This window comes from Lotus japonicus, chromosome 3 (genome assembly GCF_012489685.1).
Source record: "Lotus japonicus ecotype B-129 chromosome 3, LjGifu_v1.2".
Taxonomy (NCBI): domain Eukaryota; kingdom Viridiplantae; phylum Streptophyta; class Magnoliopsida; order Fabales; family Fabaceae; genus Lotus; species Lotus japonicus.
Genome location: NC_080043.1, coordinates 64076696 through 64090592, shown reverse-complemented (window position 1 = coordinate 64090592; position 13897 = coordinate 64076696). Strand labels below are relative to the sequence as shown.

General features: G+C 40.9%; 1 pseudogene; it reads right to left on the bottom strand.

Moving 5' to 3' along the window:
* Positions 1 to 37: 37 nt before the first annotated feature.
* LOC130744504 (ABC transporter I family member 1-like) lies at positions 38 to 4260 on the bottom strand (annotated as a pseudogene).
* Between the last annotated feature and the right edge of the window lie 9637 nt (positions 4261 to 13897).

Here is a 13897-nt window from a genome sequence, read left to right as displayed (position 1 = left end):
ATGTTATGAAAGTATAAATTGCCATAGCAACAAAAACTTAAGCAATAATTTTCTTTTGAGATTAGAACAATTTTACTGTCTCATTCTTAACTGAAGCCTGAAACCCCAATTGAAATGTGGTTCTCAAGGCTCTTAAAATGTTTCATAGAAGATACATGAGCCCATCAAACTGCAAGTATACAAGCATGATCAATATGCATACAATATAAAAGACAACTAACTAAACAATGAGTGATGACTGAAATGTCAGCAATGAAATTTTGCATAACTGATTCCATAACTTAATCCGGTCTTGATCCACTGAAGTCATCCTCCTTGGAAACCTTGGTGGAAGCCTCAAGCCCATGGAATCTTCTATCTCAATAGGTAAGTGAGTCGCCTCAATCACATTCCTCCTTGTTTCTTGTGCTCAGCAATAACTTACTCTAGTAACTTCACACCTTCATCATCTAATGCCACTAAAGGTTCATCCAGCAACCATATGAGGCGATCAATTGCGAGCAATCTCCCAAGTTGCAGCCTTTTCCTTTGTCCCATAGGCAAACATCCTTGGCTTTTCCTTGGCCAATCTTCCCAGTCCCATCAACTCAAGCTGCAGCTTATACTGTTGGAAGATTCCAGATTCTGGAGTGTTGTGGCCATTCCAAAGGATTTCACCAGCAGAAGGATGGGAAAACCCGGCTAACATGGGCAAGAAAGTTGACTTTCTAGAGCCAATGGCACCGGTTAGCACAAGCGCCCCTCCATCATGAAGAGAGACATTCACGTGCCGCAGAAATTGCTGGGCGTTTCTCATGCAAGAGACATTGTTTAGGAGGAGCCGAGGGAAGGGGGCTGTTCAAGCAGACATCTAGTTTAACAATTCAAAACAGGAACCTTCTGTCAATATGCACAAATTCAGATTAATGCTTTCTGATCCTTTACTGTTGATGATGCAACTAGTGCAACTCATGAGCATCCTAGCGATGTGGCGTAGGGGAGGAGGAACTAGCCAAAGGAGATTTTAACAAGCACGGACTTTATCTCCTTGAACTTATAGGAAAGTTAGCTGGCAAGGATGATGGATCAGTTCTTCCAATGTCCCTAGTTGATGGCCCACCAATTGTACTCTTATTGACTGCACTAGTGTAGCTGCCAGCATGATACCTTTACATCTCCCCAAACTATAACTGGCATAAATTAAGCATACTTATTAGCACTAGTCCAGAAAATAAATAAAGAAATGAGGAGATTTGGCAAAGTAGACATGACCTTTTTTTCCAGCCTTTGCTTTTGCCTTCTTTACCTCAGTTATGCCTTGCATTGTAGCACTGTGTTTTGCAACCAAGTGATTATGTATTTGCTTCATGGATGCAGATCATTTTCAAGGGGCTAAAATTACACACCCATGTGTGAGATTGCTAAAAAAATCACTATATAAGTAAATGGATAATGGGTGAACATATACAAGCACCAGAAATTTCCAAATAAAGGAAATAAATCCTGCCCTGCACTTTGGAGGTAAAATAAATAAAAATGCCTACCAAGTTTATAGTGAATGCCAGTGCAACATTTTTCTCAGGGTCCATTTCCATTACATATAGTTTATCCTAGTAAAGTTAGTGTTCCTAAATACGTGAGTCATGACTAATCATATCTTCACTTCTAATATTTTAAAATATTCATCATATTCCAGGTTTAAAGCCTTAGTAATTTCCATATAAATTCAACACCCAAGCACAACAATGATCAATGTTGAAGCCCAGGTGCAGACAAACAATTGAAAGCAAATGTGGATGAAAATCCCATAGCAATGAACTCATATGAAGAGAAAAGATAATGTAAATACTAAATACGTATATTCCTTTCCTAAACATCTTTTAAGTACTTTCCATCAAATTTATAAGAACTTGAGGCACATAGGATGCAAACTCAATCCATTTCTCAATGACAGCATCTGAAATATTTATCACAAGATTTATATTAATTCTTTAACAGAGAACTAATTAGTTGTAGTGCTACCTTCAGTGAAGGTTTCCTTTTACTTTGAGTAACAAAAATTAATCTTCACACATGTTTTTTATCGCACAAACTCTCCATGTCCGTTGCTACTTATAGTTCATTCAAGATTCTTCATCAAAATTCAACATACAAGTCAATTCCAACAGCACTTGAGGCTTACATATATAAGCAAATAGCAATAAAAAGAAACTACTAGAGAATTATTTGGGTATGTAAATCAGCAAAGATAAACAATGGCACTTCAAATGTTTGTAATGCTTTGGAAACTAAAACTTGCAGCTATGAGCAGAATCGACATTGATTATTATGCTACAGGCTTCAGCATAAATGGTAGCAGATTATACAAAAAAATTATCAGTTATGTCTTGCCTGAAGACAAACAGTTCCAGAAAGGCTTTTTCTCAAATTTTCCTATATTGTTTAGTTTCCCATACATACACTGCTCACAGAAAAATAATAGGAGACAAGAAGGATACAAGCAAATAGAAGTCAGAACATCAAAACTCATGAACTTGCAACTTCATGGAGATTTCAATTTAATTTGGGATAAACAGGAGAAAATGAATCTCACAGCCTCCCCCAAACAAGACAAAAATGTAGCACAGAAAAGAAATACAAACCTGTACTTGGAGCTGAAGCTGTTTAAGGTAATCAATAGCTTCATCAAGCATGGAAGCCTTATCAGTCTGCCACACACAAACACAACACACCATAATAAGACTAACTATGAATCACAAAACACACCCATTCTCACCAAGGTTGAAGAAACTCATGTACCTTGTTAGAGTTTGGAATTAGATTTTGCAAAGTCTTCATTTTCTCGTTGATCCTGCTCCTTCTCATATGCCAAACAAGCCCAGGCACACAAGGAAAATCACATAAGCATGAATAAAACCAAACACAATTCAACAAACAACCATCAACGAAAAAATCACAAACCTTTTCAGACAAATTATGAACCTCTGCTGCTCTAGTCCTTTTAGATGAGCTCCTAGAAGAAGGAACAGACTTTGTCCTAACCTCTTCACCCAATGCTTCAATGCCCTCCTTCATTCAGAGAAATCAACAAACAAATGTACCTAAAAAATGAACATAGCTTTCCACTTCAAATCAAATCACCAAAAAAAGCAACAAAATCCTCCCTTTTTAGCACCAATTTCACAAAGATCCAAACCAGTAACATACCCAGAATCCAAGTAACAATTTTTTTTAGGCCACCAGTTTCACAAAGATGCATAGAAAAGGGAAAAGAAAGTGTGAAGAGAAGGAAGCAATACCTCACTTTCACAGTCATATTCACCAGCCTCGTTCTCACTGATACCTAGAGAGGAGGAGGACACATTTGCAGTAGGCAGAGGGTGAGGCGGGAGAGAAAGGCTCCGGCGGTGGAATGAAGGGGTGAGTTGGAGGATGGAGGCATATTGGGGTTTAGGGAAGACAGGATAAACAATAACAACGATGAACGATTAGTGCTGAAACTATGAGGGATGAAGAAATAACAGGCCTTGCAGCGGCGAAAATAAACGAACGACGACGCATATAACAACACCGCTTGCGGAGGTGGACGGCGCTGGAACCACCACCGGTGCGGGGGCGAAGGACGGAGGAAAAAGGTGAATGGTGAAAGAAGAGAGCCCCTTGCGGTTTAGGACCCCGTGTTGGAACCACCACCGGTGTGGGTGCGGCGGATGAAGGAAGAAGATGAAGGACAAAGAAAAGATGTATTTCAGATTTTTTTTTGGAACGTAAAGATGTATTTCAGATTGATTTTACGTTTATTAGATTTAAGTTAGTTTTTAGAATTTCATAATTATTTTCAGTAAATAATTAAATACAATTTTATAAATAAAGGAAAGTACAGGGACTAAAGTGTGAGAAGTGAAAATCTTCCCTGGTCAAAAGCTGACAAGGCATGAGATGACACATGTCGGTTTCCTATGGTGCCACATACGGGTGGCATCACTGCAACCTAAAACGGGGGTAGCACCTAAGTGTTCGCCATTTATAATATAGTAATTGTGAAGCGCGCAATGTAACGCTGCCACCTCAGCACTACATTTCAACTTCAACGTGTCGCTTTCATTCTTTGTTCACGAGGCTATGATGTTTTTCCAAGCTTTCGCAAACCGATCCCCCGATCCTTGCTGATCTCTAAACAACGAGTTAACGAATCCTTACCCTAAAAACCAAGCGTTCAAGAAGATAGGAAACACGAGCCTTTGATGCCTGCCTCTCTTTGAGGATTACCCTGCCAGCCATCTAAGCGCTTCCTCAACGCGCCGTCTGAACCCAAAACGACTTTGCGAATGTCGGAAATCGGAATCATCAACGAAGTGCTCGAGGTTGTCGTATTCGTCGCGCCCCGAAGACCAGTTTCGCTCACGCTGATTTCTGATGATGCATAAAGAGAGTAAACCGCTCTGCCATGAATTGTTGAACTCCAACAAGCTCTTCGTTCCTCCCACGGAACCTTCTAGGAGCCCCGGTAGCTTCGCTGGTGAATTGGCGCGATTCGACGTCATGATCACCTATTGCCTATGCACGAAAGAGGATTCACTATTGCTGCTTCTTGAATGTCAATTCCTGATCCAGAGTATCAGTCCTCTGACCCCTCACTGATTGTTATTAAATGTAATGCAATTAAAGTGTGATTAGAAATAACTACTGTCTAAATGGTTAGTGGGGTTAATTACCCTTGATTGGTTGTAATAGTATAAATAGGTGAGAGAGTCATTTACTGCATTGACTCTATTGATTACAGAAATAATAAGAATTGAGTTTTCCCCCAATCTTTGATTCTCTCTCTCTTTCCTTCTGTTTTCTTGCTTTCTGGAATAATTAATTCCAACAAACAGGTATCGAGAGCTATTGTTCGATCTAAGGGTCACGACGACGGCGGCGAGGGTTGCGACGGCGAAGAAGGTTGCGCGGTGGCGATAGGGCGGTGCGATTCAAGTTCACGACGATATCGTCTTCTCCGGCAAACCACACACGGTGGTTGATATCATTCGCCAACACTGATTCTCGATCTTGAAGCCATTCACTTCTCATCTTCTTGCGATGACATCCACAGGGAATTCAGGTTCAGGGTTCTCAGCGAACATCCCAATTCTTGATGGTAAGAATTGGAACAAGTGGAGTGTCAAGATGAAAGCTGTAATGGGGTTTCAAGAAGTTCTGGAAATTGTGGAAGAAGGGTTCACAGCGCCGGCAGAGGGTGCTACTGAAGCTGCGAAAACATTGTACAAAGAGCAAAAGAGGAAAGATTTCAAGGCTATCTGCTTGCTTCATCAAGGAGTGGATGATGCACACTTTGAGAAAATCTCAAGTGCGAAATCCTCGAAAGAAGCCTGGGGAATCTTGGAAAAATGCAATGAGGGAGCGGAACAATTAAAGAAAGTTCGATTGCAGACACTGAGGCGTCAATATGAGTTGATGCAAATGGAGGCTAATGAGAAGATAGCACACTATTGCAATCGGGTAGTGAGCCACACAAATGCAATGAAGGCATGTGGTGAAACTATCACAGATCAATCTAAGATGGAGAAGGTTTTGAGAACCTTAACACAGAAATTCGATCATGTTGTAGTTGCTATTTAGGAATCCAGGAAGCTTGAAACCTTGACAATAGATGATCTTCAAGGATCATTGGAAGCTCATGAGCAAAGGCTCATGGAGAGGACCACTGAGAAGTCTGGTGACCAGGCATTACAAGCACAAACCTTCAAGAAGGGTGGCTATGGAGGAAAGAGTGGTTACAAAGGTCGAGGAAAGGGCAAGGAGTTCTACAAGGGTGGAAGCTCAAAAGGGATTCAAAGCAATTATCAACAAGATGGTGGTGAGAAATCTGACCAAAATCATCAAGACAACACTAAGAAAGGTGGAAACAAGAACTGGCGTGGTACAGGAAAGAAGATTGATAGGAAGAAGCTTAAATGTTTCAATTGTAACAAAATTGGGCATTTTTCGAATGAGTGTAAAGCACCACCACAGCAAGCTGATCACAGAGGTAGTCAACATTGTAAGGCCCAAGTTTTTCAGTTTATACCAAGTGAATAAATTCTTATTCACAAGTAGGTTGATGTATCGTGAAAGGAAACCTGAACTAGAGTTTACCAAATGAAATAAATATATGAAGGAGAAAGTTCAGGAAAAGTCTGAGGATTGTATCGAAGTCGATAAAAGTTATAGCACGATCGTTACACGCGTATACCTAGGTCAGAAACCCTAGTATATAGCTAGTTTTCACTTTTAGGCACGATGGAAGTTAATTCCAAAAATCTTCAGAGAAATGTTAGAACTTCTCTTTTTCCATATATCACAATCGTTTCGAGGCGAAACTCTAGGATCTACGAACGTCCGATTCCAATCATCGGGAGTTTGCCGAAACCGAAACCCTGGTATTTCAAAACCCTAGAATTTCTCGACAATGAAGACTTTTTCTATTCAGAGCTTCAAATGAATATTCCACACGCGTACACCCATTTCTCTTGATGATTTCAATCTTTCTTCAGAAGGAAGTTTTCTATTCCGACATTCGATGCAAAAAGCAACTTATCGGGTAAAATAGTTTTACACCGACTATGCATTAGTTGCCAAAAATACAAGGAGACATCTTTTTGGTTTTGGAATTCTTTTGCCAAAACATATCTTAGAATTCACGGAGAATGACGCCGGAAAAATCAGAATCGCGAAACTTTCATTTTCCCGCGATTTGCCATCTTCTATATATAGCAAGCAAGTGAGAAGAAATCACAAAACTCCACCATTTTCTCTCCTCAAACCCGCGAGCTTCACCAAGGAAGAAGGAAGAAGAATTTTTGTTCATTTCTTGCTTGATCGTTGATCCGTTAGTTGCTGCTTCAAGGCTTCGAGGTATAGTCGCTAATCCTTACCTCTGATCGCTTTTTCCATAGCTTTTCTATAGACTTTTCTGAGCTGATAGTTTTGAGGTTTTTGCAAAACTATCCTGAATATTTCATTTCTGATTCTAAACCTCTTCCTTATGTGCCCAAGATCACTTCTGCCGGGTTAGATTTTCCGTTATGTCGCCGGAATTCCGCCGGAATCAATTTTAGCCTTAAATACCCATTTTTGGAGTAAAGCTTCAACCTTTAGGCTGAAAACTATAGCCTTAGCTTAGTGCTAGTAGGATTAGTTGTCATAAACGTCGTTGGTGACGTCCCTGTCAAATTTGGTTTTTGGGATTTCAGTTTTGAAATTCTAAGTTAAAAATCATGACCAAAATACCCCTGCGACAGTTTTTGATCCGATAATTTTTCCGAGTTCAGAATACCCTTAGTTACTGAAAGCATAGGAACCAAGTTTGATCGAAGAAAAATCGAACCCCACAATTAACCAAAGTGGCCGAGCACTTTAGAGGAGGAGGAGGAAAATTCCTTTTTCGAAAACTTGTCCTTTCGCGCTAGATTATCGTACCTCGGAGTATGCATTACTTCGTGTAACCTTAGTGATGTATTGATAGCTTAGTTTCCGATAGATGCTGATAGTATTTCTGTGGTTTTGCTCTAAAGGTGATTTTGGGGAATTTCCAGCGGAGCAAGGCTTTGATTGTGAAGGAGCTTTAGGAGATAACCCTGGAGAATCTTCAGGTGAGGGCTTCTCACTGAATCTCTAGTTAATACTTAGGGTCGATGCTTTCGACATTGTTTACTGTTTATGCACTTGTTTGTGTTTGATTGGAAAAATGTTTTCAGAGGCTTCGGCTGACAATGTAGATGATCCACCTACTGAATGTTTTTGAGAGTGAATTACATGCTAAGTGCTAATTGGGTAATTTAGGATGTGTGGTGCATGCTTATATGCTAAGTGCCATGTGGTTATTGCTTAATATGTTGATATATGACATGTTGACTGATTGTGCTGAGTTAATCCTGCTTTTGCAATGAAATCTGAGTTTCTGAATAGTGAGAATAGCGGGCAGGTCATGCCGATTTTATTTTGAGAGTTTTGAGAAAGTTTGGTAGGACGAATGAGATTCGGGCCTTGTCATGGTGTTTTATGGATCGAGACATTCTCTGGTGTCAGTTGGGGATTAGAAGATCCCGAGAACTTATAAGATTTTGCGATAAGACTAAAAGGATATTATTTTGAAAAGAAAACTCATAAGACATTAAAAAACCTCTAAATCTTCAAATAATGATAACAAACTCGAAAGGAAGCTTCAGATGCAAATCTTAGTTTGGAAAACGAGAAGTGTCGTCGGATCCCAGTGTGGAGAAAGTTGAGAGGCTTTGAGTATGTAGATGTTGTTGTGCTGTTAGAGCAGCTATTGTTGTTGTGCTGTTGGAGCAGCTATTGTTGTTGTGCTGTTGGAGCAGCTGTGTGTGGTTGGGCTATCCTGGGGATAAGTCCGGGGAATTGATAGTTCCCGAGTATGTTGATACTCTTGCTCGTTGAGCACTTTTGACCATCGGATTGAGATGAGTCGGATGATTTGGAGATCATCATGAGTTACGAGTTGTTGTGAAGTGTGTCTTTTGTCGCAGAATCGACTTTACCTTAGGGTAAGCTTTTAGAGACTTTAATTTACCTAGAACACGTGGCGACGTGTCGAGTGAGATTCGGAGACGTTGTTTGACTAATCATCCTGCATTCATGCAACATTAATGATGTATTAACACAGGACGTACTCTGGACCTCGTCGGTTTCCAAAATGGTCATAAGACCCGGAATGCCGTGTAAGAGCGTTTGTAGACGTCTCTTGTAGCAGACCGAAATGGCAGACCTACGGGTTACGGCTGATCTGACTACCGCTGTTGTTGGAGTAAGAGGCAGGTGGGCCGAAATGGTCCCATCGTGGCTGGTGCTAGGGCTGATCCGTTGATGTCCATCCGTTCCGGATTGCATATTGGTTGACTGGGTTAACCTGCATATCATTTCATGCAACATGCATACTGACTTAGTAGCTGAGTGTGATTGCTATTTGATAATCTTACTTGGAACATGTTAAGTGTTATTATTGTCGTTATGTTTTTGTGGAATATGCAACCCTAGGATGTTATCTCTAGTTATAAGCCTAAGAGGCTATCTATTATCTGTACCTATTGGGTTTATTATCTACATAGTTCTTTGGAGTTGACCCTCGCGTCTTCTGTGTGTGTTTTGGCGGACAACGCCTTTTGTCAGATGTCCATTGCGGACTGGTTCACAATGGTCCACCCTTCGGGGGGGATTAGATATGAGATGATTGATCAGGGCGACCCCGGGTCGTGGGTGGTTGACCCCGCGAGCCATCGAGCGACGTATTCGGGGCGTATCATGGAGGACCACGTAGATAGTGGAGGACTCCTGAGGTCAGGAGTGTTGAGGAGATGCTCTGTCAGCTTCAACTTGCCACCGAGCGTTCACTGTGGACCAGGATTTGGAGGAGCACCGCCGCCACCGTTATCTTCAGAGGACGAGGATCCCTTAGAGGAGGAGCCAGTGGGAGTGCCTTCGGCGGAGTCCAGTTCACCCACCGTTGCGATCATTGATGATCAGGGTTCGGGCCCTAAGCCCGTGAGTCCAGCATCGGAGTGCATTGCGGTTGCGAGGGGAGGACGGATAGGGCTGGTAGACTTAGTTGTTCTGGATTCTGATTCAGACGACGATCATGCTGACACATAGTTTTGAGTGTTAGTGTGAGCTCCTCGAGTTAGGATTAGTGTAGGAGTAGAGTCTTAGCTCTGACAGTTTTTGCTTCATTTGTTTCTTTGGGGGACATGGTAGTTCCGCCTATAGCTTTTTGTGTGGTTTCTTTACAGGAATCACAGAGAGTTGGTTGGACTTAGGAGGTCTTATTTTCAGACCATTGGGTCAGCTTATTCTCAATTTTGAGGGATGGTGTTGCGGACACTTTACCTTTTCATTTGGTTTGTACATATTGCCTACGAGCGCTACTCTTCTATTACCCGTCACTGGAGGTTTACTCGTGACGAGGTTGCTACTTACAGCGGGGGTTGTTATATATATTGTATATTAGTTTTATTGTTTTTCGCATTTGGGTTTTATTTAATTCAGTCTTGTCTTAGTTATTATCGGAAAAAAAAATATTCACGTTTTTCCGCATTAAGTTTACTTTTGGTTACTAAAGTGGCGCCACCGAAATCGGGGTGTTACATTGTGGTATCAGAGCCTGGTCGAGTCTTTCGGGAATTGTTGGGGAATAGGTCTTCTGTGCTAGGTTGTGTGACTCTGCAAAGAGTGAAAATTGATTGTCTGCAAGCGATTTTTCGCTTAGAATTGATTGAAGTTATTGCTTAAATCATATTGTATAGTTATGCCAGAGACTATCTTGTGATGAGTACTAACTGTTTGTTTGACTAAGCATAGGATGGTAAGCCCTGATCGAATGGCAAAGGCGATAGCTTCAATGATTGAAGCAATGATGAACCAGGCTACTGAGGACGCTTACAGACACGCGGAGGAGGCTGCACGTAAGCAACCTCAACTGCTAAACGAGGTGTCCAAGTACCATCATAATGGGTTGGACCGAGTTGGAACTGGAGGACCAGTGAGATCAGGTTCTCAGGAATACCGACTGTGGAAGCCATACCAGCATCATGAGGGGAGAGACCCTATTCCAGGATCACGCAAGTCGACGACCGCAACTATTGGCCAGGAGGCTGTGTCATGCTACCGTTGTGGAAAGCTTGGACACTACGCCTTTCAGTGCTCAGTGGCTGGACCAAAATGCTGCAAGTGCAGACAATGTGGACATTTGGCCGTGAACTGTAGGACGTTCCAGGCGGGACCGTCTAATAACAGGATGAAGGGCAAGTTTTCCGCCATAGCTAGAGGGGCAAGGAAACAAGTGTCATGTTTCAGATGTGGGAAGCCGGGGCACTATGCTAATGCTTGTCCCGACCCGAGGCCTCAATGCTACAACTGTAACAAAATGGGGCACACTGCCGATCAGTGCAGAGCACCCAAGACAGAGCCAACCGTGAACACTGCTCGTGGAAAGCGTCCTGCTGCTAAAGCAAGAGTTTACACCATGGACGGTGAGAGAGCTGAGGGGTTTGTCAGAGGAGAGCGCAAGAACGATGGTAACCTTCTAACCATTCTTCCTCATTCTAGTATAATATGTTTCATTACTCTCGCAGCGTGTGCAAACACACCTAACTTATTTATACTGTCTAAGCTTTGACCTTATAGTTATTACGCCTATTAATACCTTATTTGACCGTAGCTCGTATTTTAGCTATAGAAGTTATACGAGGGTTTAGAATGACACGCTAAGCCTAGAAAGTAGTCTTCTACCGATGCGTTTAAAAGGAAGCTAGAAGCTGAAGAATGAATCTCATAGAGATTTCTTATGGATAGTATACGTATGATGTCGAGGGCGTGTAGTTCCGTAGCGGAATCGTTGAGGATGTGATGTCAGGATATTTGTGACTATTGGATGATAGGAACTTATTGACTGTTCCAGTAGGTTTTTCTAGATTTCCACCTTCGATGTATTAGGCCTGATCAACTTAATATTGAGGGGGTGATATTCGGAATCACAGCTGGATATGGACTTTGATAGAAGGATTGGTAAGATTAACTTGAGTTGATCGAAGATTAGTTGAGTTTGGGAGGAAAAAGTTCTCATTAAGTATTTGTTTTCCTTGCGAAGGAGTTGTAGTTTTAAGAGATGAATATTCTTTTAGGAAATGTTGAAGAGTTACAGAGCATCAGAGATCCAAACTTGGAAAAGGTTTAGGTTTTAAGCCTATTAATTCTTGTCATAGGTGTGTAGGACTTGAAGTTTGTCATAATTTGATTGGGAGATTAAGAAGTTTATCGACGAGATGGTAATCAAGTTACAAGAAGGAAAGTGTTAGTATTAAGATGAAAACTTGAAGTTATCATATTTGGACAAGCTACTCAGAGTCTAATAGTGAATGGAACTTTGTTATGGATTTCGGTGATGCATGCTAGAGTTAGCAAGTGAATTTTGCTAAGTTGAAGGAGAATCCTAGGATTAAGATTGACTTGGGGTGTTGAAAATCATGTACGAATAAGAGATTTAGCGGTGTTAATATTTACGATTGTAGTTAAACCTCAGAAAGTTGAAGGATGGGATGATAAAATGGCTAGTTAAGTCCATTGAGGTATAGTTATGATTTGATCTTCTAGGGGATGAGACCTTACTTGTGTGAAGTGTTAAGGATTGCAGTAAGTCTAAATTGGTTGAGTAAGGAAGGTCTTGAGGACGAAGACGACAACAATGGATTGTTGGATATTAAGAGGATGATTAGCTTATGAGTTGTTGATGAATTTATGATTAAGGGAATGAGTCTTGTCATGCACGAGGTATTAAGACTCAAGTCGAGTTTTAATTTGAACAGAGACTAAGCAGAAGATTGATTTCATGGTGCGGATGAGGATGATTACGAAGTTGGAAGTGGCGTTAATGGACTAGTAGATTCCAATTGAATAGTTCGTCTAGGAGTTACCAAGCGATCGAGTTGAATTTTGGATCATGGGTGAACATCTCGAGGACAAGTTGAGCATTCACTCCGGAACATGGAGATGTACCGAGTTTCTAATCAGAATTTTGGACGAACGAAAGCAAAGGAACAAGTGGTTATTGGAACAAAGATATTGGAACAAAGACACGGACGGTGCTATAGGAGAGTTAGAGGAAAAGACCAAGGGACAATATTCAGAACTTTTTCTGACCCTTAAGTTTCGAGGACGAAACTTTCTTTTTGGAGGGTAGTAATGTAAGGCCCAAGTTTTTAAGTTTATACCAAGTGAATAAATTCTTATTCACAAGTAGGTTGATGTATCGTGAAAGGAAACCTGAACTAGAGTTTACCAAATGAAATAAATATATGAAGGAGAAAGTTCAGGAAAAGTCTGAGGATTGTATCGAAGTCGATAAAAGTTATAGCACGATCGTTACACGCGTAAACCTAGGTCAGAAACCCTAGTATATAGCTAGTTTTCACTTTTAGGCACGATGGAAGTTAATTCCAAAAATCTTCAAAGAAATGTTAGAACTTCTCTTTTTCCATATATCACAATCGTTTCGAGGCGAAACTCTAGGATCTACGAACGTCCGATTGCAATCATCAGGAGTTTGCCGAAACCGAAACCCTGGTATTTCAAAACCCTAGAATTTCTCGACAATGAAGACTTTTTCTATTCACAGCTTCAAATGAATATTCCACACGTGTACACCCATTTCTCTTGATGATTTCAATCTTTCTTCAGAAGGAAGTTTTTTATTCCGACATTCGATGCAAAAAGCAACTTATCGGGTAAAATAGTTTTACACCTACTATGCATTAGTTGCCAAAAATACAAGGAGACATCTTTTTAGTTTTGGAATTCTTTTGCCAAAACATATCTTAGAATTCACGGAGAATGACGCCGGAAAAATCAGAATCGCGAAACTTTCATTTTCCCGCGATTTGCCATCTTCTATATATAGCAAGCAAGTGAGAAGAAATCACAATACTCCACCATTTTCTCTCCTCAAACCCGCGAGCTTCACCAAGGAAAAAGGAAGAAGAGTTTTTGTTCATTTCTTGCTTGATCGTTGATCCGTTAGTTGCTGCTTCAAGGCTTCGAGGTATAGTCGCTAATCCTTACCTTTGATCGCTTTTTCCATAGCTTTTCTATAGACTTTTCTGAGCTGATAGTTTTGAGGTTTTTGCAAAACTATCCTGAATATTTCATTTCTGATTCTAAACCTCTTCCTTATGTGCCCAAGATCACTTCTGCCGGGTTAGATTTTCCGTTATGTCGCCGGAATTCCGTCGGAATCAATTTTAGCCTTAAATACCCATTTTTGGAGTAAAGCTTCAACCTTTAGGCTGAAAACTATCGCCTTAGCTTAGTGCTAGTAGGATTAGTTGTCATAAACGTCGTTGGTGACATCCCTGTCAAATTTGGTTTT